The 26,665-nt window shown below is 46.7% G+C and overlaps 1 protein-coding gene across 3 annotated transcripts in view; it reads right to left on the bottom strand.

The window, feature by feature from the left end:
• SPTBN1 (spectrin beta, non-erythrocytic 1) overlaps positions 1–21,814 on the bottom strand; it is a 115,961-nt gene extending 94,147 nt beyond the window's left edge. Inside the window, exon 1 of one of the 3 annotated variants that reach the window (XM_039717097.1) lies at positions 21,667–21,814. The gene's annotated coding sequence lies outside the window, so the exon portion shown is untranslated. Of the gene's footprint in view, positions 1–16,612; positions 16,733–21,403; positions 21,521–21,666 lie in introns of those variants that run through there. The other 2 variants (XM_039717098.1, XM_039717099.1) reach the window with 2 other exon arrangements.
• Between the last annotated feature and the right edge of the window lie 4,851 nt (positions 21,815–26,665).

Below are 26,665 nucleotides of genomic sequence, written 5' to 3'. Positions count from 1 at the left end.
CTCTAGCTTAGACCTTGGTTACACAGCAAGCCAAAGGCCTTTACCAGGAGCCAGGGCCAGGAGAAGGGCTCCTCAATTCCCTGGGGCCACGAGAGGAGCTCAGATGTGATTCACAGTTCTGGATTCTCTAAGTAAAACAGGCAAATAAACACACCAATGACATTGGCTCCTCCAGAGCACCCAACTATTGTTATTGGCACTTGGATCCAAACACCTTCTGGCCACACCTAAACACAGCCTGGCCTGCACAGGACCTGCCCTGCACACCCTGGGAAGGAGAACGGGTCCAAAGGGTCCCGAAGCTTTATGGTCCTTTGCACTGACTTCCCAGGGAAATTGTACCAAGCACTGTCACAACAAGGGCTCCAACCCAGCTCTGGAACAGGAGGAACCACGCTGGAACAGTGGGATCACTCCAGGTGCACAGCCCAAACCTGCCCACAGACCCCAGCGTCGCAGCAGCGAGGAGGAACCTGCATAAGGCAGGGATATGTGAAATATCTGATTCTTGTTTCATTCTGAGCTGAGGTTCTTGTCTGGGAAATGGATCCTCAGCTGGCACAGCCCCAGCCCAACAGCTGCATTGCTTTTCTACCTTCACAAACACTCGCAAAGTTCACCAAAGCCCTGTTTGTGCTGGCAGACAGCCAGCTCTTTATTATTGTGTACTATTAGTTCATAGTGAGAAATGTGCACTACAGGAAAAAAAAAAGCCCCGAGAAGCTCAGTAATTGGGCACAGATGTTGAAGATTTATGGAGCTGTCCCCAGTGGACAGGATCTTACAGATTGTTTCTATCACCTGTTTGCTTTTGGAGTTTTTAATAAGATAACTATGTGTGCTATCCTGGAAGAATATTCCAGAATTCCTCCTTCAAAAGCCAATAACTTTTGATCTCCACTTGTCTCCTCTCAGTCACAATCTCTCCTCAGAGTTCCATAAATGCCACTTGATATTCATTTCATATTTAAATACGATCTTGGCTGTTGTTTTCATTACCCAGCAACTTTCAAATGCAATCAGACAATTTCATTCTTACTTCATGGCCCGGAAAATAAACCTCACACATCATGCCAAGTCCCCAGCAGTTAGAATCCATGATTAAGTCTCTCAATATTCCAAATACCTGATAATCTTCACCTTTTTTCCTATTTTCTGGCAAACAACATGTGCTCAGCATTTTTGGGGACTGCTGCTTGCCCAGTGCACACACCTCACTCAGCTTAAGCTGCCTGCAAAAGTATCTCAGTTCCCATCCAGATTTCTGAATCTTGGTCCATTAAATTAATTCTGCAAAATATTTGAAATGTGCAAAACTATGCAGCTGACAGCAAACACCACAAAAGTGAAAACACAAGGAAATCACAAGTGGCATTTTTCATAACTGACCTGTAATGGTTTTGCCATTTCAAATTACATCAGGAATGATTTCTTTCCACCAGCACAAAATGGCAAAACAAGGTGCATTTCACTCAGAAATTGTTTTTCCAAGCATTTGCAAAGGAGGATAAATCACCAAAAAAGGTTGTATCTCTGCAAACCAGCATGTGGAACCACTGAGTTTCTGCTCTGACACCCATCAAGGAGCACCCAGGCTCCCTCCCTCCTCTCCCAAGGCACACCTCAATTTGGCTGGATAACCTGACATTGCCCTTCACCTTTCCCACAAGTCACAGCTGCTGATAAATTCTTCCTGAAAAATGATTTCATCCTTCCCGACAACGTGGGTTACACAGCACAGATCCTATAAAGGTCAGGACCTTGTTACAGATTTAGACACCCAGTTCCCATCCGAAAAACAGATAATCTGGTAAATTTGGAGGGTTGGAAACAAATCTATGGAGATTATGTTTTTCCCACAGCTCTGAAATTGACCTTATCAGCTACAATTGTACTTTAAGCTCAAAAAAAGGTTTAAAGTGTTTTACTATTTCTGTTTACATGAGTTCATACAAAATTACTACATCCTCTACACTGAATGTGGGAAACATTGAAGAGAGCACACGGGTCAGGTGTGTCCACCTCCCCTTCCTGAAAGGAATTCAGGTGGCAAAAAGCACCTCGAGGAAAGGACAAGTAGAGAAGCAGAGGAAAGCAGAGAAAAGCTCCACTTCACACCATGTTCTGTCATGGCCATCAAGCCAACATCTGCCACAAAAAGCAACTGCCTGTTCTCTCTGGTTTCTTGAGTCACACTCCCTGCATTCAGGGCTCTCTATGGAAAGGCTCCACCTTTCCCTGAATTACAGAAGAGCAAGGCCTGGAATTATCTTGGGTTATGGAAATACATGAAGTAATTCCCAACCAGGAAGAAAGAGACATCCTTCACTTGCCATGATCGCTTGCCTTGGATCCTAAACAGATTGGGCCTTATGTCAATGTTATCTTATTTCATGTACCTAAATGATTCTTTAATTTAAAAGCACTAAAGCATTACCTAGGGAGAACAAGTACAGCAGGGGTGATACGGTTATGAAGGAATGCTTGCAAACAAGTGGTGGAATCTTCTTTAGCTTTGACTTTTTAAAAAGCTCAGGTTCTCAAAAATTTCAGATTTACACCTGCAGAACTACATTAAAAAAAAAAAAACAACCAACCAACAAAACCCAGAACAGCCCTGGAGCCATTTAGAAAGCGCTAATCCTGATCATTTTCCACCTAATGACTGTTTACTACACAGCCCTTTTAAATGCCTGGCAGCTGTCCAGATCTTCCTGCTTTTCCTTTCTCCCACACGTCCTTCCTGACAGCCATCTTGGGCGAGGACAAACCTCCGGAGGAGAAAGCTTTCTGCCGCCTTTTCAGCCTCTCAAAGCTCCGCTCCCGGGGGAAATCCTGAGCCTTCTTTCACTTTCAAGGCAAAACTGAAATCTCCAAGCTTTGAAAGCCTCACCAAATGAGAGTAAGGAGCAGAAAAATTAAAACCAACCAGAAAACTTGGTTTTTTTCCAAGGATTTCAAAACCAACATTGGTTTTAAATGAAGTGGGACCAGCTCTGTAGTTCTCTGACCCCTACCAGGAACAGATTTGAGCAGACCCACCCCACCACTTGTTTCAAATGCCATTCACTGTCACTTGGCATTCCAAGCTGGAACAATTATTTGTGGTCAGATGCTCTCCCTGCTCCCGACCAGCTGTGCTTTGATCTCCTCCTTGTAGCTCCCATGGATCTGGAGGAAGCCCAGCTCCCCTCCTTACCAAAAATGCAGCATAACAGTTCCTTGGGGAAAGTGCAGCCCCACTGCAGCTCCCAGACCTCACACAGGCCTGGGATGGGACCAGATGTCTCCTGGAGCCCTGACCACCATCCTCTCCGTGGCTTCCACCCACACACCAGACTCCAGAATCCCCGGTGAAAGTGAGGAATGAGATGGAAAAGCACAATGGGACTTTTAACTGAAAGGATCGGGTCAGCACTGTGTCCCTTTTGATAGGAATTGGGATAAGACCCAACACACAGATTTGAGCAAGAATCGTGGCTGCTCCAGGAACAAAGCAAAAAGCATAACCAATCCAATGAGCTACAATTAATATTTGAAATTAAACCAGTCCAGCCCATATTCAAATCAGGTCACCAGTAATTAAAGCATCCTTATTTGGAATGGTAAACCCAGAGAGCGCCTGGATCAGAGCATTTCTCAAAGAGAATATATTAATGGCAGTGTTTGGAAATGCATGATGCACTCGTAAGAGGCTTTAATATAAACCTCAGGATTACACTATGCCAGCTTTTCAATTATTATACTCTCCATGAAAAGCCAGGCACTGGCAGCAAGAGGTTAAAGCAGACTTGGAGCATGGCTTTGCCCTTTCTCTTCCAGAGGATCCCACTGTTGGTTCCTACTCCTGTACCACACGCAGCTGAACAGAAGCACTCAAGGTGGGATTTTAAATAAAACATCTCTATTAGTGATGCCATCAATGCCAACACAACACACAAGGGGAAGCATCATAACTTCACCAGGGACAGCAAAATCAGCCGGTGTAATTTCTAGAACGATCTGCTTGGTTGGCTCCATCTTAACACTCACCACACCCCAACTCAGCCATTTTAATTCCTGAATGGCTGGAGTTTGCTTTCCCTTCACATGGCACTGCACAGCAGGCTCAGCTGTCTGGAGACCAGGGATCTCTCCCTGTAAAGCACATGCAAGTGAAGGATGGAAACAAAAAAAAAACCTGAGTGAGGCTGAGGGGAGGTAGTGAGCAGCAGAGCGAGGTAATGTGACTGAATAAGTAAAAATGCAGAATTTATAGATTGTTCTTGTTCCAAACAGGCATCTCAGGAAAAGCTCCATGCTCTGGTTCACTCCAGAGGGTAATGATGAATGCAGGCTCTGTGTGTGCTGCTTTTACAGCAGACCCAGAGAGAAATCTCCCATTCCCACCCACTGGAGCCTGGTGTGCAGACACTCAGAGGCAGGGCAGGAGCAGCAGAGTTGAGCTCTTTCCATGAGAGCCCAGGAACCTCATGGACACACAAGTCCTGCTCCCCCCAAGCATCCCTCCTGCAGACCCACCTGCCCTGGAGCCCCTCTGAGATGTCTGGACTCTGCAGATGTCTTTATTCTCCAAAACCAGGCATTCCCTGTGCAGAAGAGGGAGTAAAACCCAAATCACCACAACCCAAGCCATACATCCATGCCCAGAGCCCCCAGCTCTGCTCCAAAAGGACTTCCTTCTCTCCAACAGCTCCCAGCACAGCAAGCTCTGTAATCCACAAGGACACAGGGCACTGCAGCAGCTTTGGAAAATCATCAAATAAAAGGTTACCTACAAATCCTACAGTTTATTTTTGCCCCACTGCAGTGCTGTTCCTTGCACTCCCCCAGCACTTCCAACTCACACAGACTGGCACAAGAGAGCAGAAAGGAAATCCAGTCCTTTTCAATATTGCTGACATTCCACCATTCTAATGCAAGTTCCAGGCAAACAGAGCCTTCCCAGAGTAGCAGAGAACAAACAGAAAACAAGCTCTGGGCAATAGATGAACCTACAGGATCCACTTTGGTGCTTGTCCACCTGCAAGTGCCTGAAGGACAATCCCTTCCCTCAGCTCTTCCACAGGAATTGCTGGGAAGGTGCTGGAGCTAAAAATCCCTCTGATCAACCACGACAAAAAGATATTTGTGCTGACCATCAGGTACTTTTTTACCAAATACATTACAAAAAGTAGCACCAAACACATTTCCTACCTGAGCTAGAAACATGAAGAGAAGAGTATTCCCCTGACCAGAAATTTTAATTTAATATACTCAGAACAGCCTGTGGAAGAACAGACCCAAACAAGCCATATTTGACACAGATAGATTAGACAGATGGTACAGTGTGGTATAAAGGGGATTTGTGCTTGCTTGACTTTGGCTTGGCTGAATTACTTATTAATTGCAGATACACAAGAGTTGTACTGAGTATTTTACAAAGATTTAATGCCTATTAAAACTTCACACCATTCAAAGTTATCATAAGTTCTGTACAACAACAGAGGGGTTGTTTGGAGCTCAGTTCTGCTGCACACCCTGGGTATAAGCAGCAAAATTACCAGTGCTGTGATGTTACAGAAGCTTTGAGCTACCTGTGGTTTTAGAGAAATTAGCTGAAAGATGGATAAAACCTCTTAATTCCTGAAGGCTGCTGAAAATCTCAAACATCACAAGGAAGGCACCTTGCTCTGTATTCCTCTGCCCCCTTCCCCAGTGGCTGCTATTGGATTCTTTCCAGGATCCTGGTGAAGCACAAGATTTAAAGAAGTTGTTGCAGGGAATACAGGGGGGTGAAATTCAAAACGGGACCATTTGAGCCCAAGTCAATGCCAGGAGCCCACACACATGGCAGGAACAGCCACACTGAACACTGATTTTAACCAGGTCATTTTCCCTAGAGCTTCTTATCCTTTGGGATCAGCATTTCTGGCACCGACTGACACCACCCCAGCCCCATCCAGCACTGGAATTCCACAGTCTGGAGCACGCTGAGACCGGGTGGGTTTGTTGTCCTGAGAGCTGTAGCACAGCAAGGCACCTCTCCAAGCTGGCCAAACCCAGAACAAAGCAGGGCGTGGGTTCCAGGCAGGAGGGGGATCTGGAGAGCAGGAAATTACAGAGAGCCTCAGACATTCTGTGCAGAGCAAGGGCTGCCAGCTCCCACCTCCCCTCCGAGACGGACCCAGGCAGGCACCAGGGCTGGCATTTCACAGGACAAAAATGACTCCTTACTCACAGCCTCCTCCCAGGCCAAAGCAGGCATCCATGACCTCATCTCCCACCGGCACAAGGGGAGGGTCTGGGCTCCTGTGGGGAAGTGTCAGTCAGGAGTAACCCAAGCACAGACAAATTAGCAGCTAAAATAGAACAGCCACTCTCAACTGTCCAACAGGAGAGTCGGTTGTGCAGGGGAATAAATAAACCAGCAACAGGACAGACTGTGAGTTTGGGGAAATGGATACTCGCATTTTCACTTTACTTCTCTGATGTTAAACCTTTCCCTACTGATTTGTGACTCTGAGTGAGCACAAACAACACATTAATTAACCACTTCTACTGAGGGGTACCAATTTAGCCTCACCATCACTGTTTTTAGCAACAAAACTGGCAGAAAATATCAAAAACAACGTTTTACCCCCAATGTAATACTTTTGTAACTCTATAGGTCTCATTTGGGAAAAAACACCACTGAGATCCCAACCCAGAGCCAATTCCTTACCTGCAGCAAAATGCTGGAAGTCTCATTTTCACAGGTGTTGGACACCATCAAAATTAATTTGGTCTCCAATGCTCCAAGCCTGAGGCAAAACTCTGATCTCCCTCCTTTCATTATCCCGAACAGTCAGCCTACAGCAGCTGCGTCTCTATCAGGGATTTTGGGATACTTCACCCTGCCCAAGCTTTGGGAAGGCTCACAAGGTCAGAGCAGGGAAAACAGAATCATCATCTGCTCTGCAAGTCCAGGGAATACTCACAAAAATTTCAACCAAGAAAAAAATCACACCCATCAGTACATTTATTTCAGTGCAAGTGAAACAGGAAAGTGGACACTGCACAAAACATCCTGGGAGGAGCCCTGAGAGCAGCAGGTGGTCACAGGACTATGCAGGAATTCTCTAGCCCAGGAATGCTGCTATAGGGCTTTGTCTGGCCTTTATTTTTCCCCATTTAGAGCTTTTTCCCCAGATCACAGGGCACATGAGCCCACATCCTACTCCCAGGAAGGCTCTCCCAATCTGTGTCCTGGGAATTCTGGTCCTACCTCAGCCCTCGCTGCTTTACTCTGACAAATGAAGACATGGACACATTTGCCTGCAGGAATCCATGCCAAGATTTGGAGAAAAGAGGCTCTGAATCAGCAAAATTACAGCCATGTTTGAAGCTCTGCAGGAATTACAGCTTGGATTTGCCTGCTCCTCGGGCAGATTTTCTTTCATCAAGACTAGCACAGCTCCCTCTCCTCCCTCCCACTTGGACTTGCTACTAAATTAATCAAGGATGGTTTATGAGCAAGTTGATGACAAGGGACCTGCAATTCAGCCCTGCTGAGAACAGCCAGCCATAAGTCTGAACTTATTTTTCTTTCCCTTCCAGAGCAAAGCTCAGCATTCTTCTTGACATAACTTTCAATTTTGCTCACCTTTCCAAAGCTGGTCTGGATTTTGTCAATGAAGAATGAGCACTGAAGCCAAGGTCCCTTAAGATATTCTAGATAACTTTTGGAGGCTATGAAAGTAAAAGTATCTGAGAAAACCCAAGATCTGGCTGCAGCAACTTGGGCACAGACTGGCAGGTTCATGAGGACACTGTGATTTGAAAATGAAAATAACTGAATAACACTGAAGGAGACAAAAGATATGGGGATGCCGGACAGAAAGGTGAAGGTGAATCCTGGCAGGAAGCATCAGGATCACTGCCACCAGTAGGCAGTGCCATCACAGCCATGGAAATGCATACCTGGACTATCCAGAGCTGATACCTCTCACCCATCTTCTCATCCATAACTCAAATGTAACAGAGGAGAATAAAAATTAACTTATTTGGGAGGCCTGGTAACCTCTGTTATCTCATGTGAGCGTGCTCTGCCCAGGAAACAATGCCAGTGTGCAGAATTTAATCCCTGCTCGATGTTACTGAATTAAAATGATGCACTTAACTGCTCACCCCAGCACCAACATGGTGTGAGACGTGAGTCAACATCTCTGTATGTAAAGTGGTTAATAGGACTCAGGTAAAGACATTAGGGGGACCCTGGTGGCCTGCAGGGCAGCACACATGGACATTTCACCACGTCAGCATGGCCTTCCAAGGACAAACTGCTCAGTTCTCCCTGGATTGCTAAAGCAAGGGGAACTAAACCTCATTTCTGTGCAGACCTCAGCTAAGACATCTGCCTTTGGGGTGACAACAGGCACAAGTGCCACACCTGAGGGACCTCATACAAATCAAAGCTCAGGAATCCTGGCACCACTGACAGCAACAGGTGACCTGGACAAAGGAAAGACCACTGGCTAATTGAGAGACCCTGACCAGCAGCCAAAGGCCACTGCAAACCAGGACTGGACCGTGGTGTGTGACCTGCCATGCCATGCCCTCTCCACAGCATGGTTTGGTTTTTTTCTGGGTGTTTCATCTGTGATTGAAATTTGTGTCCTTTTGGGTTTCCAAGATTTGGGCTTTGTGACCAGAACAGGGTGGCTGGGTGCCAGGAGAGGTAGGAGAACACACAGGGACCTTGCCTTTCTTGGAGCACCTCCTAAAGGAGGGAAGGGCTCCAAAGACAGCTGCAGGGCACGGAGGGGGAGCGTTAGGGTGCTGAAGTGCTGCAATCCCAAAGTGATTCCAGACACAGCGACGACACGGAGATTTATCAAGCTCTTCCCTCACTGCCAGCCTTCTGGCAGCACATGTCCCCACAGCCAAAATGGCATTCCTGCTGGGGGAAATCCAGGACAAGCCTGTTAGGCTATGGATAATACTGTCAGAGACAAAAAGCATTCTGGTTTTGCCTTGTTGATCCACCTGCTCCAGGATTCTCTCCCAAGAGGACTCCAGCTGTGATGGATGATCATCAGAGGGGTTTCCAGCTGAACACAACTGGTTGAACCCAGTAAGCTAAGAACTGTTAGTGCTGGTCTCCCCCCTACAGAAAGGGAAAAAGGATCTCCTTTCCCTTGGAACTTCTAAGGCAAAGAGAGCAGTCCTGCCACCAGTCACCTGGACCCATGGGATTATATGGTCAAATGATATTTTCCTTCACCCTTATTTTTGGCTAAGCAGTGTTTGCTGAAAGCCTTCCTGGGCTTCATTTCCATGATAAAAGATGGGCATTGTTTGGTTCCCTCCTTGCCTCATAATATCATTAAGATGACTATCAAGCCACATGATAAATCCATTTTTCACCATTAAATCTACAATGGTCATTTCTGTTTGCTTGTCCTTTATTTCACCCTGGAGGAAATTGTCTTTTCCAATATGCCTTTTGTTGATGGCAAATGGAAGGAAATTATTTTGCTGAAATGGTATTTTATTATTAAATTTTGCATTAGTTAATGCACAAGAGCATTGGAAGGGGGAGGGGGGAAAAAAAACCACCTGCCTTTCAATTTGTGCATTCTTGAAGCGTGTAGGCTGAGGATATCAGCACTTGGAGCACACACCCCAACTTGCCAAGCCCTTGATCTTCCCAGAGTTCAATCCTCAGGATGCTCCCACCCTTGTAAGTGGCCTCCCAAAGGCAATTAGTGGCTTGCTGCAATTTGCAGTGCTCCTGCCACAGGCACGGAGCCCACAGGCTGTGCCCACAGCCCTGGGAGAGAGGCAGGTCTGCCTCACACCCTCTGCCAGCTGCTCCCCAAATCCCTGTCTGGCAGCCTTCGGGATCAGAGCCTTGTTCTGATGAAACACTCTCAATGCAGTTTTCTACTTAAATCCTGATGTTTCCTCTCGCTTTGCTTCCACTCTTATTTTCTCCATTTCATTTTGGCTACTCCTCACTTTCTTTTGATCCACTTCCTGCTAGTTTTTCTCTCCCACCCACTTGTCCTCTGTGTTCAACAACAACAGCAGATGATGGGTGAAGAAACAGGGGTGAGGAAGCCTCAGCTCAACTCCCACACAGCTCCAGCCTCGGGACTGAGCCTTTGACTCGTTTAATATTCAACTCTTCAGCTGAGAATAAGCAAAGGATTTCTCTGTTCACAGCTATTTTTAACACTGCGGAGAAGGTTTAATATTTGAATATCAGAATTGTAATAGCATTTGCAAGAGGAATGGCCTATTTTTAGCAAAGCACTGGCTTTATGGATGCCTCACAATCACAGCACTGTAATAGGGAGAGGCGACCAAAGAGGAGGCTGTGACAGAGCTCTGTGCAAAGGCTTGTTCTTCCCATTCCATTTTGAGTTCTGCATGGAAACAGAGCTAGGGGGACTTACCATAGTCTCCAGCAGAAACCACCATACACAAAGCACAAAATTCCTAATTATGAAAGCTTTCCAACATCCAGCTGCTAAACCCAGCCAGGTGTCACGGCTAAAACCAGAACTGGGAGGTCAGCAACACACACACAACATCCTTTTTTCACCATCCCTCAGCAGCCCTTGAAATTAAAAGCCATTAAAAAAAACCTACATCCCAAACTCCCAGCTAAAATTAACCATAGGCTTGTATAAAAATTCCCTCAGCTGCATTTCTTCTGGCCTTTGCTGGGTTTCTGTTTGCTGCAACACTCAAATTACAAAGCCTCCTCCCCCTTGTTGTTGACACCACAAGACAGCCTCTGGCCTTCCTTCTAAACCCAGCAACTCGGGAACAAGCCCATGAATTTGGGTTGTTTGGATTCCCTCACCACAAAATGCAACTTTGAAACAACATACTTCCAAACACAATGCTAATCCCATTCCAGTCCATCCCATCCAACCCCATGGGATCCCCTGGCTCCCACGGCCACCACCTGCCAACATCAGGAACAGGTCGAGCAAAATAACTCCATGTCAACAGAGCCAGGAAAATTCCTTATTGTCCCTGAGGAGACCTGGGTTCTCTAGCAATAAATCTAGGAAAATGTGCCAAGAGCAGTCACCAAACACAGGGGCACACGATTTCCCCAAACATGTCACTTCTGGGAATTGCTTCATCAGTCCCTGAAGGAGAAACCCAAACCCCAGGCAAGACTGAAATGGTAATTTCACTGATGGAGGAGCTGTTAACAGTACTTCACAACACTATTATTATTATTATTATTATTATTATTATTATTATTATTATTATTATTATTACTATCTGCAGTTAATTTGGAGCCTCCCATCATAACACCCTGATTCCCAAACCACCACCCCAGGGAACAGGAAGTTCTCTATGGCAAGTCACATCCAAGACTTTTCCAAGGAGTAGCAAAGGGTTTTCCAAGTGATTCTTGTGGAACAGATCCCTGAGGTGCAATATTCAAGGACCAAGTATCAGCACAAAACCCACAAGCCTCTAGAGGCAGAACCCAGCATCCATCCAGCCTCTGATTCCTGACACACCCTGAGGTCCCACTATTAACCCAACAAGGCCACCACTGACCATGTCCCTAAGAGCCACATCCACATAGCTTTTAAATCCCTTTAGGGCAGCTGTGCCAGGGCTGGACAACCCTTTCCAGGGAGAAGTTTTCTCTGCTATCCAACTTAAACCTCTCCTGGTACAAACTGAGGTGGTTTCCCCTCTGCAGAGACATGTGCAGGGAGCAAGTGATGATCAGTCAAAACCAGAATGGGCAAATTTTTAAAAGGAACAAAGATTTATTTCTTCTGATGACAGCCCAAATGGGAAATCTTCTTAAATTTTAACTTAATCAAGGAAGGAAATGGCGTACCAAACATTCCAGTCTGCTACTGTATGCTGAGACCAATTCAGGGAAAGAGGAATTGAGTGGTATATTCTAATTACTGCACAGGTAATGTCAGTGCTTTGTGCTTGGGGAAAACAAGATTATCATTTGAAACACTGAGACAAGAGACTTGGTCATTTGCAAGGCACAAAGCAAATTCAAAACCTGCTTTGTTGCTCCAGTAATATTTGCATAATAGTTATTTATATGTATGATGAGTGGAGCACAGTTTCAGGACAGTTAGCTAAGGTGAGTTGCCCTGCTCTTTAATCCTCTAATAACATGCTTGGGATGCAATTTGGGAATTCATTCCCCTCTGATGGAGCAGCTGTGCTGCTGCATAGTGGCCATTTCTCAATGCTCATCCCCATCAAATTGCACTGTTTTGATCAATCCACAAAGCAGAGCATTAAGAATGCATACAAGGATAATTTTGTGCCTTGTTTTATGTATCTGCATGCCCTCCTAGGTCTCCTTTAGATATGATGGTCAAGATACTAAACCCCAGCAAGGGGCCACATTTGTCCCAAAATACACATAAAATTGTAGTGCTGAGTCTGCTACGGGCGCCGATCTAATCGAGTTGGCTGAAAATTAATTTCAGGCCCAGGGCTCCTCCATGGCTCCCTGGATTCCTGCCACAGCTTATGACAACCAGAAGTTAAAACTGCAAACAGCTGTCCTCCTGTTAGAGGCACTCTGGAATAACATGGATGTTCTGCTCAGAAAACTGCCCTAAAGGTGACGCGGGGGTTCATCGCCCCGTGCCAGGAATCCGAGGAACTTTGGGACTCTCTGAACTCTGCAGCAGCTCTGCTGTGCCACTGCAGCCCCAAGTGATTCATGTTATTTTCTGCTGGTCAGCAGCAGCTGTAGAAACATCCCTCAGCACTCCGCCTCGCCCTGGAATGTCCATGTGCTCCTCACCTGTCAGCCCTGCTGCAGCCAGCTCACCATTTGTCTTCACTGGGCTTCTTCCCACTCCTTCAGAGGAGGATCCTACAAAGCCTCCAAAGTTCTGGTTTGCCTCAGTGAATATCCAAGCAGGCATTTCCAGATCCCACTCCAGCCCTGCAGCTGATCTTTGCTGCACTTGCTGCAGCAGCATAATCTCACTCAGGATTTACTACCTGATTAGGATTACTCAGACTAAAAACACAGCTAGATAAGAGCTGTGTGCTCCCTGTCACCTGCCCACGGAGAGGGATCACCATCCCTGACTCCGACATTTTGGGATCTTGTCACTTGTTTTACAATCTTCGCATTTCTAAAATGGTTGTGAAACATGACTGAGCAAGACAAAATTATCTCAGATATAGGTTGGGCTCGATGATCTCAAAGATCTTTTCCAACCTAGTTAATTCTGTGATTCTGAGATGTTCTTGTGCATGTTTCTCTATGAAGAGGATTTAAAACCTCAAGTCCCAGACTGTGATGATGTAAATGGACACATCAGGGATGTAGTTGTGTAACTTGGCACAAGTGGGGATTCAGATACTTCATTCTCAAGCTTCACAGAGCAAGAAGAATCACAGTACTGCAATGAAAATGAGAATGGAAGGTCCTTTTTTTCTTACTAAACAGTGAAGAAGCAGTTTTGAGCCTCATTCCTAAACTGGCAGATAGCACAGACCATTACTGCACCATGGGGACTCGTCTGGGGAAAATATCTTTACTTCTTTGTGGTATATGTTTAATGCAAAGTCACCTTATTCTTGTTTGTCTAGCATACAATGAGAATAGATCTCCAAAAATAACCTGCTTCCCCCCTCTTCCAGCTCCTCATGGCAGTTTCACTTATTATTAGCCATTATTCACATCTCTTACATAAACTGCAATTTCTGGAAATTTTTATGCCTCCTGATACAAAACCTGAAAGTGCACAAGACTGGAGAAGGCAGAGCCCAGTGAAACTCCACTGGATTGCTGTTTTTCACCTCTCTTTCCTGGGTTTGATGTCATCATGTCCCTCCTTGGAGCAGCAATAAAGCTCCTTTACACACCCGGGCGCTGGGAAGCTGCAAAGCTGGATCAATGGGGCACCTGGGGTCAGGGAATCCCCCGGGGGCACAGGGGTGGGGCTGCTGTGCCACCTCCTCTTCCCCAGCCAACCTGGGAGCACAGCCACAGCGCCCCACTTCATCCTGAGTGCCACAGCTTTCCCTTCCCGAGGGATTGTGCAGCAGGGGAGCAGAGCCTGGCAGCTGTGGCTGAGAGTCCTCTCCATGGAGAGCCTCAGCAGCACAGGGGATATGACCCCGCTCTGCTCCCAGCACAATCCCTGTGGATCTAATTCCAGGGGCCAGGGATGGCAGTCCTGGTCCAGGCTTGTTGGGAGTCATCCCTCGAAGGGCTCGGGAGCTGAAGTGACACCAGGCTGGCAGTGCACACCAGAAGCTGGGGGATATTTTCCAGAAATGACCTCTAATCCATTTGCCTTTCCAAGAGCGCAGCTCATCCTCAAATCTGCAGGCACCAAGAGGTCACAACTTACAGCACTCCAGACTTTTTGTTCTCAAGCTTATGATTCCCTGACAATCTCACTTTTATTTTCCCTTTCACGCAGCTCCTTGTGCAGGTCCCTGCAGCAGTGCAAACACACTTCCATGGAATGGTTGTTTGGATCCACACTTTCCTCGGGCAGCCTCTCACCAGGGCTAAACAACCACCTGCTGACTCAGGATCACCCAACCTTGCTCCCAGCCCAGCTGCCCCCGCACTTTCCTCACACTATCCCATTTAGCAACAACTCATCCTCTTTCTGTAAGAAACTAATTCAGGCATCCCAGGTTTAATGTTTAACTGGCTTACGCTAACCACCAAAGCTGCACAATCAGATTCTTCCCTCGACAAATTTGACACAGGGCCGAAAATCAAATTTGCTTCTTTTCCCCCTTAAACAAAACCATCTACGGTCTGCAGTGGTAAACCACTGCTCATTTGAATATCCAAACACTGGCTGTTTGCATCCAGGGGCTGGTGCCAAAAGCCTGTCACCCACAGCCAGCCCAAGCACGTCTGAGGCTGCTGAACTTACTCATCTCTGCCTTGATACTTCCAGACTGTTCAAGGTGAATTTGAAGAGGCTCCTACTGACCTACACTGAGGTAAAACCCATCTCATTTCTCATTCAGGTGATGATGAGGATGACACCAATGGCTTTTCCTGCGCTGGGACTTGTGTGGTTTCACAAGGTTTTTCCCTCTTACCTGCAGCCAAAGACTTAAGAGGGACATGACTGCTCTCAAAATGTAAATGGAATATATTACCAGAAAAACCCGCCTGAATCCTCAGTCAATAATCCATTTTTAGGAAAGAATTTGTGCGAAAATGAGGTAAGTGATAACTTTGCAGATCTCCTGTTATCCACAGTGCTATTTTAGGGAGAGTGTGACTGCATTGGGCTTGTCGCAGAGTCCTGCTTCCAATCTCCTGGCAGCTCCCCAGCACATTCCAGTATTTAACGCACAAGGCTCGTTGGGATGCAGTCCCACTTATCTCCCAGACACATTGACTAAGACTTTCCCACATAAACTGACCCACCCTTTAGTAGCAAGAGGTCACTCAGTACAATCAGCCTTCAAATGAGGAAAACAATCAGGAAAAGCTTCTCCGATGCCAAAAACACCAACAGAATAAAACACAACAGGCTCCAGTGTTTGTTTTATGAAAACTTGAAAACTGCAAGGCAGAATTTTTGACTTGTGATTATCAGTGTAGCCCCACCAAAGTCAGCCAGATTTCTTTCAGTCTCAGGACCCAGCCTCCTAAAAGCATCTAAAATTGCTATAAGAATACATTACTCTAAAAAAAGGTTAAAAATAAAAAGGTAGTACTTAATCGATTCATTTTTTACTATGATGAAATTGTGGAGAGTTATTCATGGTATTATGCTCCAAAAAATGTCACAGTATTTTACATTGCAAAAAAAGAAGCAGCTGTTAAATTGACCAGGTTATCTTTATCCCATATGGATCCTACATGACAAAGAATTCCTGTTAACTTATAGAGAACTCTCCTGACTTCTTCACTGCATGATCCAGGCTCTAGCAAAGGGTGATCTACTGGATGATCCTCCTGTATCAAACATCCAGACTTCTATAAGGCAGATCTAGGCCCAATTTCCCTTTCCAAAAATTAGCTCCAAGCTGCATTCCAGTGTTGCTATAAATGTGTGTGCCACTGGCACCCCGGAGCCACGAGCCATCCACCCCATCTGCAGAGACTGGTGCAGATGACCCTGAATAATTTTCATGAAATATTTGTTCACTAAGAGAAAAGTCAGTGAAAGCCTTTGACAAGAAAAATCTCACCATTGGTTTAGCTACTGACAAAAGCCAACACCTGGAATGCCCAAATCCAAAACCTGTGAGTGTTCAAATAAATGTATCTACATTGAATTAGTTTACATACAACAGACAGCAACTTTTCCCTTCCAAGCCAAAAAAAACAGAGGAGCTACTTGCTATAATTAGCTGGAGCATTTGTGGTGTCTAGGCACTAAGCAAAATTGATTTAATGAGTGGGAAAAATCAGCTTTTGGTCCTGGTGCACAACCCCAGAGTGATCAGCTCCATTGTACCCCGGGCTCTGCCCACGCTGCCAGAGCTCACCATGCACAGTTTCCTTGCCCTTGCAAACACAAGGCTCCCTTTTATCATGCAAGAACCAAAAGCAGATACCCATGTCATTCCCTAATAAATCAATCCATAGAGCAATAGGATTAATTCAGAACAAAAGGCAGGAACTTACAAAACCAAAAGCTGCAGATCTGGATTACTGCTGGATGGCAGGAAATCCCCACAACTCCTTGTAGAAGACCTTCACCACGTTCTTGGGACACTACTGGGGCTGAATCCCACAGCAAAAACTAAAGATTTCCCAATGAAGCCTGTAGGTCTGGCTTGGGAAAAATGTCTGCCTGGGATAAAGTGGGTAATCAGTATAACCTTAAAATGTCAGGGCCAGGCTTGGAGAGGAACCTCTGCGTCACCTCGGAGCACCTCCCACCCAGGCCTGGCCACTGACACCTCCAAGGAAGGGAGAAAATGGAAAATCCAACTCCACATTTTGGGGTGGGGCACGATCCTCCCTGATCTCTGCAGGCACCACTGCAGCCCTGCCAGGGGATTTTAGCACAGGCATGACCTCAGTGTGATGCTGCTTTACAAAACCTCAAAGCAAGCTGAAAAACCAAAATCCAGAACTAAAGGTGTCTGAGTCCCCCCCCACTGAGGGCAGGAAGGGTCACAACAGCCACTCCAGCACTTCCTACAAGACTGAACACGTGAAGCATAAATGCTTCATTCATTAAGCTGGGTACTTCAAACCCATTATAACCCCATGCCAGTCGCTCATGTGGGTAGTGGGGCTTGGCTGGGTGGCTCCAGGTCTGCATCTCTTCCTCTCTGGTCACATCCTAAATCTGGGTCTGCAGCTACATCTCTTCCCAGACCCCACATTTCATGCAGAGTAGCAGCTGCCCATTCCAGGGATCATTCCACGTAGTATTGAGACATGATTAACGAAACCAAACCCAGTGGTCACACCAATCAAACTGAGCTGTCAGTCAATCCTTATTCCTGTCTTAAACATAAAATACCAACACTTTGTTTTACAAGGCAAGCCTACAGCTTCTCTGATGATTTGCATTTGTGTTTCCTATTCTCACAGAGAAGGAGAAACTGTTTCCTCTGGTGCACAGCTCTGGACACATGAACAAAACCCGAGATGAAATCCAGGAACATCATTCCTGAACATGTTTCACAGATCACAGGCAAATTGCTCAGCAGGTCTGGCTTCTTCTCCCAAAAAGGGAACAGCCTATGTTTGGAAAACCAGTAAACAGAAAACCTGCTAAATTTGGAACATTTACCTGTGAACAGTTTGGTGGCAGAGTATTTTTAGCTCTCAGGACAGAGTGTTAATGGCACACCTCTCCTGTTCCAAGGGCACGGGTATGACCAGCAAGGCTATTCCCAGCATCCAACAGGTGTGGATCAGCATCTGCTGCCACCAGGGCTTGACATGCAGTGCCTCTTCTGCTCAGTCCCCACTGCCCTCTTGACATGAGGGGCTGCTGAACAAACCAAACCAACTCACCATTTCTTTTTAAAGTTGTAACACTCAGCACATTTTGGAATAAAAGTGGCTGCGCAGCAGCGTGAATGTGTTCCTTTGGTGGCAGTGGTGACACACCAAAGGGGTTTCTGGTAGCTAAAACACATGCATCTTAAAAACAAATACAAGTTTCTGCAATGTAATAGGAGAGTAAATATCTTAAACAATCAAATAATATATTAAGAGAATAGCAGAAAAGTGAAAAAACATTACAAAGTAAGAACATCCTGAAATTATCACTGTTCAATGAGAAAAAACCTCACAGAGAAGATGATGAGAAAAATGTTAACAGTGATGAAAAACAATAGCTCAATATAATCCTCAACCTTAATCTGTCCTTGGGCCCAGGGAGATGTACACAATCCCGGAGTACAACTTTATACATTGGTGCATACCTTTCAATAATCACATACATTTCACTGCAAGCAGGAATAACACTTCCAGACACAGCCCCCCCAGCCATAAAATCTGTTATGAACTCACCCCTTGCCTAACAACATACATCAAAGCTTTTTTCCATGCAAAGCTGGCCTTTTTAATGAGGAATGGACAGTAAAAAATGTGTCTGGGATTAACAATACATGAAAAAGAAATAAAGTTGGACAAAAAAGAAAAAAACCTGCCTGCTTAAATATATATTGAATTGATCTATGTCACTCTGATCAAGCTGTTGAATAAGTTGGGGTCTACTGGGCATAAGAAGAATTTTCTTATGTCTTTCTTTTTTAAAAAAAAACATGTAATCTCTCTGAAACCCTTTTTTCATTACAGGAAAAGCCTCCAAAGGTCCAGCTGTAACTGCTGCGACGTTGTATTCATGTTCATTAGAAAAACAAATTCACAGCAGATCATTTTAAGAGTAATAATAAAAGGCTGACAAACGAAAACCACATGTGGGTGGGGGGGAAAGAACCCAGCAGTGGGGGAAGCAGTCTCCAAACCAGGCTCTGCAGGACACGGATCCCAATGGATCACACTCCCCTCGGTGTGGAGCTGCAGCTCCAACACTTGCTTCTCCACGCAAGTGGTATCTGGTCAGAACAATCCAACATGAGATGGTTTCTCAGGTTTCAAGCAAAAGAAGGCAACTGGATTTTCACATTTCACACCTCTAAGCCAGATTCCTGCTGGTTTCACTTGGGAAAACTGCCATGAGCCTCGGCAGAGGTAAGGGTCCAACGTGCTGGCAAAGTCCCCAGCTCCATCAGCTGGGAACAGGAGCAGCCCACAGCAGGAGCTGATATGGCAGGAAAGCCCTTATGGCTCCACAGGGCTCCTAGCATGGAGCACGGGCCTGCTCTCATCAGGAGTTTCCAGGCACCACAGGAAAGAGCCTGCACTGCTCCTCTGCCCAACCTCAGCTGAGCCAGAGACATCCGAGGGCAGCTGGTGGCTCCTTGCCCTGACAGGTCACCTGTCTGCCCCCCGGGCCTCCAGCACTTCCAGAGTATCCCTAGACCCTAGGGAAAGGGCAATCAGGAAGCCTGTAGCCACAGACACCAGTCTGGGCAGGATTTAGTCGCTGACTCATGGCTAATGGGCAATGATAAACTGTTGTACTGGTTGTTCACTTGTGCCCAGATCAGATGACTAAGGAATTTAGGTGCCTATAGAGATTAACAGCCTAAATAACTTTTGCAGTCTGACCCTTAAACATCTGCATACACACACTTTCTCCTCTGTGTTCCATGAAAGATGTCCACGCACTCCTTGCTAATGAAATACAATTATTTTGCAGGTGATCCAACTACAAATATTTCATTCCGTAACTGACCCACATGAAAAATAAATCCTTAGTCAGGTGACGTAATGCAAACGAGCAATCCAGGCCCATCCAATAAAGGGGGTTTAGCTGATTCCATTCGATAGATGATGAAGGAAAAACACAACATCTTTCATAAAATGGTTTGTACTCCCACTCCCCAGGGGCTCTTGGAGCAGCACACAGCTGTACCCTGGTCTCCATATACGCAGCAAGAGGGTTTTGCCCCTCTCTGCCCCACTCCTGTGTGCAGGCAGGGCTCAGTGACACACAGCAATTCCAAAAGCTGCAGGATCCGTGCCACCACCGAGATGAAACAGCATCTCTAACGTTTTTTGCCACATGGCTGCTGCAAGCTCCTATTTATCCCAAAATGCTGCATCCTGCTTTAGTGAGTGTCATTTGCTGCACTTAACCTGCATTACAGAAAAACCCAAAGCGGGTTCTGTTCCAGAACCTGACCTCCTGATTCCACATCCTTAATTCCACACTTATGTTCCTGAAGTAACAAAATACACACGAAGTAACAAAATATTCCCGATTTTCTTGCCTCTATAGAACTAGTTGTGACACATGAGCCAGCACTTCATGCCTCCTCACAGCCCTACAACCACTGCTAAGTCATGGAGGCATCACTACAGCCATTTCTGTTCTCCCCAGAAACACGGAGGGGAAAAAAAAACCTGCTAACGGATAAGAACAATTCTTTAAAAATCACATCCCGCTGCCATCACCCACCTTCCCAGCCCTTTATCCCATTCCATTTTCACTCCTGTCTCTCTCTCCAGAGCCTTCTGAGCATATACAAGTCCTTCCTCCAGCGGAGCTTTCCTGCAATGGCCTGAGGAGTCACAGCCTCCCCTGACATTTCCACACGGCTGCTATCTCTCGGAATAAATTCCTCTCCCTGCCCTGCCTCTCCAACCCCGGCTCCGGGGAGGATTGTTCCCCAAGATGCCTGTCAGCACGATGCCGGGCTGCGGGAATTCCAGCCCTTTTCCCGAACAGTTCAATAATCAGGTTTCATAATGCTGGTATCCTGTCAATAGAGGTCGAAGGATGAGCCGAACGCTCCGGATCTTGACAGTTTGTGTTTATTCCCTCTCCCTGCAATCCTGATCTGGAACATTTAGCATTTCTACCTACACAACAATGTAGAGCACAACGTAGAAACACAGATCACTACTCACCTTTAAACAAGAATGCAATTTCATTCACGATTAAGACATCAACATCACAAATTCAATGCTCGCTCTAGTTCTGTATCATCACTCCAAAATGAAAAACATCAGCTGCTGAATGAAACGTCAGCCCCGGTTGCCATGAACGAGGGTTTTTCAGAGCTGCTGCAGTCTCACAGTCTCTAGCACAAGTCTGCCATATTTTTTTTTTTTTGTTAAATCAGGCCTGTACCCACCTAACAGCCAGAGCCAGCCCCGCCACAACCGAACCGAGCCCACGCATTGTGCCGCTGACTGCGGGCACCGCGGCACCCGCGGCGATGGCCGCGCCCGGACCGCAGCCCGCACCCGGAGCTCGGCGGGGTCAGCGCGGCGCTCCCGCACACAAAGCCCCGCAGCGGGCCCGGCTGACAGCGCGCCGCGACCCCCGCGCCGCCCCCCGCGCCCCGCCCCGACCGAGAAAAATAAAGGAGGAATTACATCCGTCTAGCAAGGAATACCGCAGGAGCAGCAGCCGAGCCGGGCTCTCCGCACCGCACCGCGCGGGGCGTGCGGCTGCGCGGCGGAGGCGGCACCGCGGGCGGGGAGGGAGGGAAGGGGAGGGAGGGAAAGGGGCGGCGGCCGCCGCTGCCCCCGGGGACGGGCCGGGGCCGCCGCAGGGNCAGGAGCCCCCGCCCCGCGCCCCGGCCCTGCGGCGGCCCTGCGGCGCGGGGGGCTCGGCACGGCCCGCAGCGCATCCTCACCTGCTCCTGCTGCTGCTCCTGCTGCTGCTCGGGCCTGCCCTGTGCTCACGCCAGGTCTTCCCCCTCCGCCGGCCCTCGCTCGCAGCCCTCCGTGGGTGTTATCCAGCCACTCCCGGCTCCCCTTCCCTTCTCTTACATTTATTTGGTTATTGGGTCTCTCCAGCCTCCTTGCTCCTCCTCCTCTGACACTCTCTCCTATCGCAAAGACAATATTGGCTCGCCCCCAGCATCCATTTCCTCTAGCGCTGCTCTCCCTCCCGCTGCTCTGTCATTCCTAGTGGAAACCCCATCCCGAGTTTGACTTCCTCCACTGCAGTCATCCTCTCCTGCTGCTCCAGTCCTGCCACCTTCCCACGTAAACAGCCTCCCTTTGTCAGTACAACCCAGCCCCTGGAACCCAGGTCCAGCTGCCTTTGTGCCACACTTTCCCTTTTCCTCCTTTCTTGGGCAAGATTTTTGTCTGTCTTTCCAGAGAAAACTGCCACCCCACAGCCAATGCACCTCTCCCTCTTTCCCCTCTTCCACAGCCAAGGTCAGAGGCAGGGACTGCTGCTTCAGGTTTCCTTTGCTGATCCTAGCCTCCCTGTGCTCACCCTCCTCTGCCCATGCTCCCTCCCTCCTGTCCACTCTCCCTCAGCTCTCACTTGCAATACTGCCATGGATCAGTGCTATCCGTGTCTTTTATCAAAAAATCAACAAACCACTCTTGGATTCATTTGGCTCCTTGGTTATCACTCCCTTTTCTCCTGCCCTTCATCCCCACTCTCATTGCTATTTAACTGCCCTCTGGAGTTCCTCTCCTCTGCATATCTTAAACTCCCTCATATCTGGCTCCTGCCCCTTCACACTCTGCTGCTTTGCCAAAATTTCCAATATCCACTTCCTGGCATAATCTCTGGAATATTGCTTCATTTCCAGCCTGTCAAAATTATCAGCCTGACTCTTTTGTATATTTAGTTCTCCTTTGGCTTCCAAGACTGCCCTGACAGAGCCACCTCCTTGCAGCTCCTGCAGTGCATCCTCCTCCCAGTTTCCAGACTCCCAGTTCCTAGATTCCCAGATTCCCAATTCCCAAGACCTCAAAGGGACTAAGCTCCTTAAACTTGGGCCCCTGGCATTCAGAGAGTCTATTTAAAATGTTCTGTCACCATGAAGCCTACAAGATTCTTGATAAGATCTAAGAACATACTTTCATGCTTGTCACTTGTGCTGGTTCATATCCAGACCTTGGGATGCAGTAAAAATGTGTGCATATAGATACAAATTTTTAAAAATATATTCAAATGCTAGGATGTTAAGAAGTATCTTTAAAAAAATCATCCTTCACTCAATTATTAATATCCATCAAGCAAGTTGGAAGGGACAAAAGCCTGCAATGTCTGGGGGTGAGCAAGAGCACGCAGTGTATTTTAGGATTCCTTAGCCCCCATAGCTCAAAGATGGGTGGGCCATGGATTCCCATGGAAATAACTGGGTAGGAATGAATGCCTGGAGAAGCAAGAACCAGAATAGCAGGGGGCACTGTGGGCTCCAACCAGTTATCCCAGTTACTGACAGACATTTTCTCCTTTTTAAAGAGCTGGCATTTGGTAAAGAACAGGGCAGGTACAAGTGCTTTGCTGCTGATAGTCCACAGCAGCATTTCCAGGTTTGACAGAGAGGATGCTCATTTAATTTTAAAAACTACTGCACCAATTTTTTTGCATTTTCAGCATGAACCTTCCACTTGCAGAGTTAGAAAGGCAAACCTTACAGCTTGGTGACAATTCAGCAGGGAATACCCACAAGGTAAACCAGCAGCACTTCCTAAAGTCAGTGAGTGAAGGCAGTCAGACAAACAGGTTGTTGCCACTGACGTCCACATTCCCGCTGCTTTAATCAAACTGAAAGGACTGGAATGAACGGCCATGACAGAAACTGTTGTTAAATGAAGTGGAAAGGGGCAGCAACAATGTTGGGCAAACTCACTCCCCTTCAGCCCTGTTACTTTGTAGTTAGTTTGGCTCTGAAGCTCAAGGCTTTTTCCCTCACACATTTTGTCCAGGCAAACATAGATTTCTTCAGAGCTGAAGCAATATTTAGCTTGTTTTTTTTCTTTCCTTTTGAAAATCTACCAAGGCACCACACTCAGTATTATTGTTTGATGCTCATCCCACAGAAATAGATCCATGTGCATATTGACACCTTCACCAATGGGAAAACAATGCACAGCTGTATACAGGTAATCATATTCCAACCTCTCTGAAAGATAATTTAAAAATAAATCCTAGTTTAAATAACCTAATGCATCATTCAAAATAAAATGAATCACAATTTTAATCATAGAATGGTTTAGGTTGGAAAAATCCTCTAAGATCCTTGAGTCCAACCATTAACTCAGCACTGCCAAGGCCACCACTAAACCATGTCCCCAAGGCCTACATTTGAATTTGTACAAGGGTTCTTCCAAGCAGATACAAAAGCAGCACATCTAGATGAGATATTAAGAGCCACAATTGTTAAGGCAATACTAAAACTCGAAAAAATCTACTGAAGGATGGTGTCAATTTCCAAGAACACAATAAAAATGCACACCAAGAAATTCACACTGTAATAAAAAACTCCCTCGCTGTTCCATTAGACTGGAACAGTCTCCTGTTATCAGACAGTTCCAGTTCCACAGGTTCCCAGCATGACTGAGATCCATTCCCCCCACCAGACACACCTTTCCTCCACCTGTAACTCCTGGTTGCAGACACACAGTGGGGCTCCAAGGCACAAATCCAGACTGGAGCTTTGTCTCGTGGCAGACTTGGCCAAGCTCTTGAGAGCAAAATCAAAGATGGGCAAGAATATGCCCAGAGGAAAATCTCAGCTCCCTCACTGTGGGTAGCATGTCTGGAAGCAGAATGGTTCCTCTTCACAAACATTTCCTCACAGAACCCTATTTCTCCTCAGCACCTTGGTTACACCCAGCTCAGGGTTACACCCTTACCTTCAGGAACACATTGTAGCAATTCATTCCCCAGAATGGATTTACTGGGATATTTACTGTTTCCCAACAGTCACTGAAAACATAAAAGTGTCTGATCCTCAGTCCTTAGTTTGTCTTTTCTCTGTGACCAGCTCAGAAGGCTGACCTGCCCAAATTCTGCATCAGGGAATAAACACTCATCCAGGTGTCCCCATGCAGTAGCCACAGGGAAAGGTGTGTGTGACACAGCAAGGGGCTCTACTGGGAGAAACAAAGAGCAGGTACATGCAGACCATTTGTAACTCTACTCTCAGGTTGCACATCAGAGGTCTGGCAGTACTCTCTTGTTGAGAAAGTCTTATTTTTCTAAGTGCTCCCCAACTCTCTGTGCCTACCCTGTCCCCAGAGCATCCATTCTCAGCTGTTTTCCCTCCACCAGCAGCTCCTGTGAGCTCCAGGCCTATTTCTCCATGTGCCCAACATCCCCAGCCCTGGAAAATGACTCAACCACAGGGCACTTACAAAAGTTTGGCCTTGGCCTCAGCCAGCTGCTGTCTCCTTCCCACGCCACCGGAGTCAGCACTGGAAATGCTGACAGTGTGAAGACAAGATGGCTTTCCTGCTCTCCCTGCCAGCATCACAGCAATCTCCAGTGGCCAGGAGGAGTCCTGGCAGGAATCCCTGTGGAAGGACAGGAAGCATTAGTGAGAGCTGGCAGGGGCTCAGGGCCAGAGTACCACAACATCCCCTGCAGACCTTCCCATTGTGTTCAAGGCAGTACATTAAAAAATGAAATAAATGTCTTGGGACCTGCTCTTGTGTCCTGTGGGCTCCACATGGAAGAAATCCAATCACAGAGGATGTCTACAACTGCAAAGGAAGTTTCTTGGCCCTTCAAAGCCCCTTTTGTGGTGCAGCAGTTTCAGGCCTAGTGCCTTAAAGGTGTTGATGCAGCAAGGTTTCCTCACCCAAAGAGAAATGGGGAGGAAACTTGACCAAAATCCTTAGCATTTACCTGTCCCACAAAAACCTGCACAAAACTCTGCAAAAAACTTTGCCCCTTGTTGCCAAACATTTTTCCCTTTCCTTGTGTTTTACCACAAGTTTTACCCCTCCATTTCCTCCAGATGCATCAGAAATGTACCTAATTAGAAATTTAATGTTTTTTAAAATAGAATAGTTTTAGATTAGATATTAGGGAGAAATTCCGTGATGGTGGTGAGGCCCTGGCCGAGCTTGCCCAGAGAGGCTGTGGCTGTCTCATCCCTGGAAGTGTTCAAGGCCAGGTTGGACAGGGCTTGGAGAAACATGGGATAGTGGAAGGTGTTCCTGCCATGGCAGAGGATGGAACTGGATGGGTTTTAAGGTCCTTTCCAACCCAAACCATTCCATGATTCCATGAAAAATATACATCAGCCCATATAATTTGACAAAACAAAGTTGTCAGGTGCAGCGTGGCAGGCATGATTACACTGGTCCATTAACTACTACAGGAAAAAAAAGTTAAATTCTTAGCTCTCTCTCAGATTTTATTAATTTTCCTGACAACCTGCTTACTTTTCCTATAGAAACTGAAGCTTCCAGGTTAGGTTAAGACATCAGCACATACTCTAAGAACCCACCAGCACAAAACAAATTTTTAAATGCTTTCTGTGGTGATTACCTTGCTCTGGTAATGCTGGGCTTTAACTGCTGAGGCTGTGATTCCTTGTTCAGTTCCATGCAGCTGGACCACGTGCAGGATGTGTCTGACATCAGTGGAGTCTCATCCAGGTGCAGTCATCTGCTCTCTGCCTTAATGCTGCCACACAGATGGATGAAAGGATCCCCAGAGAGGCACATTAACAGGAATTATTTACCAGGAGGCTGCTCTATCATTCAAAGCTCCAGGCTGGAGCTGCTCCCTCTCATGCTCACAACTTCCATGTCAGATCCTGGACATGCTCCACACCAGGGCTGTTGCTGAGGTGCAGGTCTGGAAGCAAAAGCTGGTAAATTTTAATTCTGAGGGAAGTTTTAAGAAAATTCCCCTTTCCTCATTTAGCT

The sequence above is a fragment of the Passer montanus genome, unplaced genomic scaffold (genome assembly GCF_014805655.1).
Source record: "Passer montanus isolate IOZ18808 unplaced genomic scaffold, ASM1480565v1 scaffold37, whole genome shotgun sequence".
NCBI lineage: Eukaryota > Metazoa > Chordata > Aves > Passeriformes > Passeridae > Passer > Passer montanus.
Note: the sequence above shows the minus strand (reverse complement) of the source record. Positions and strands in the feature narration are given on the sequence as shown.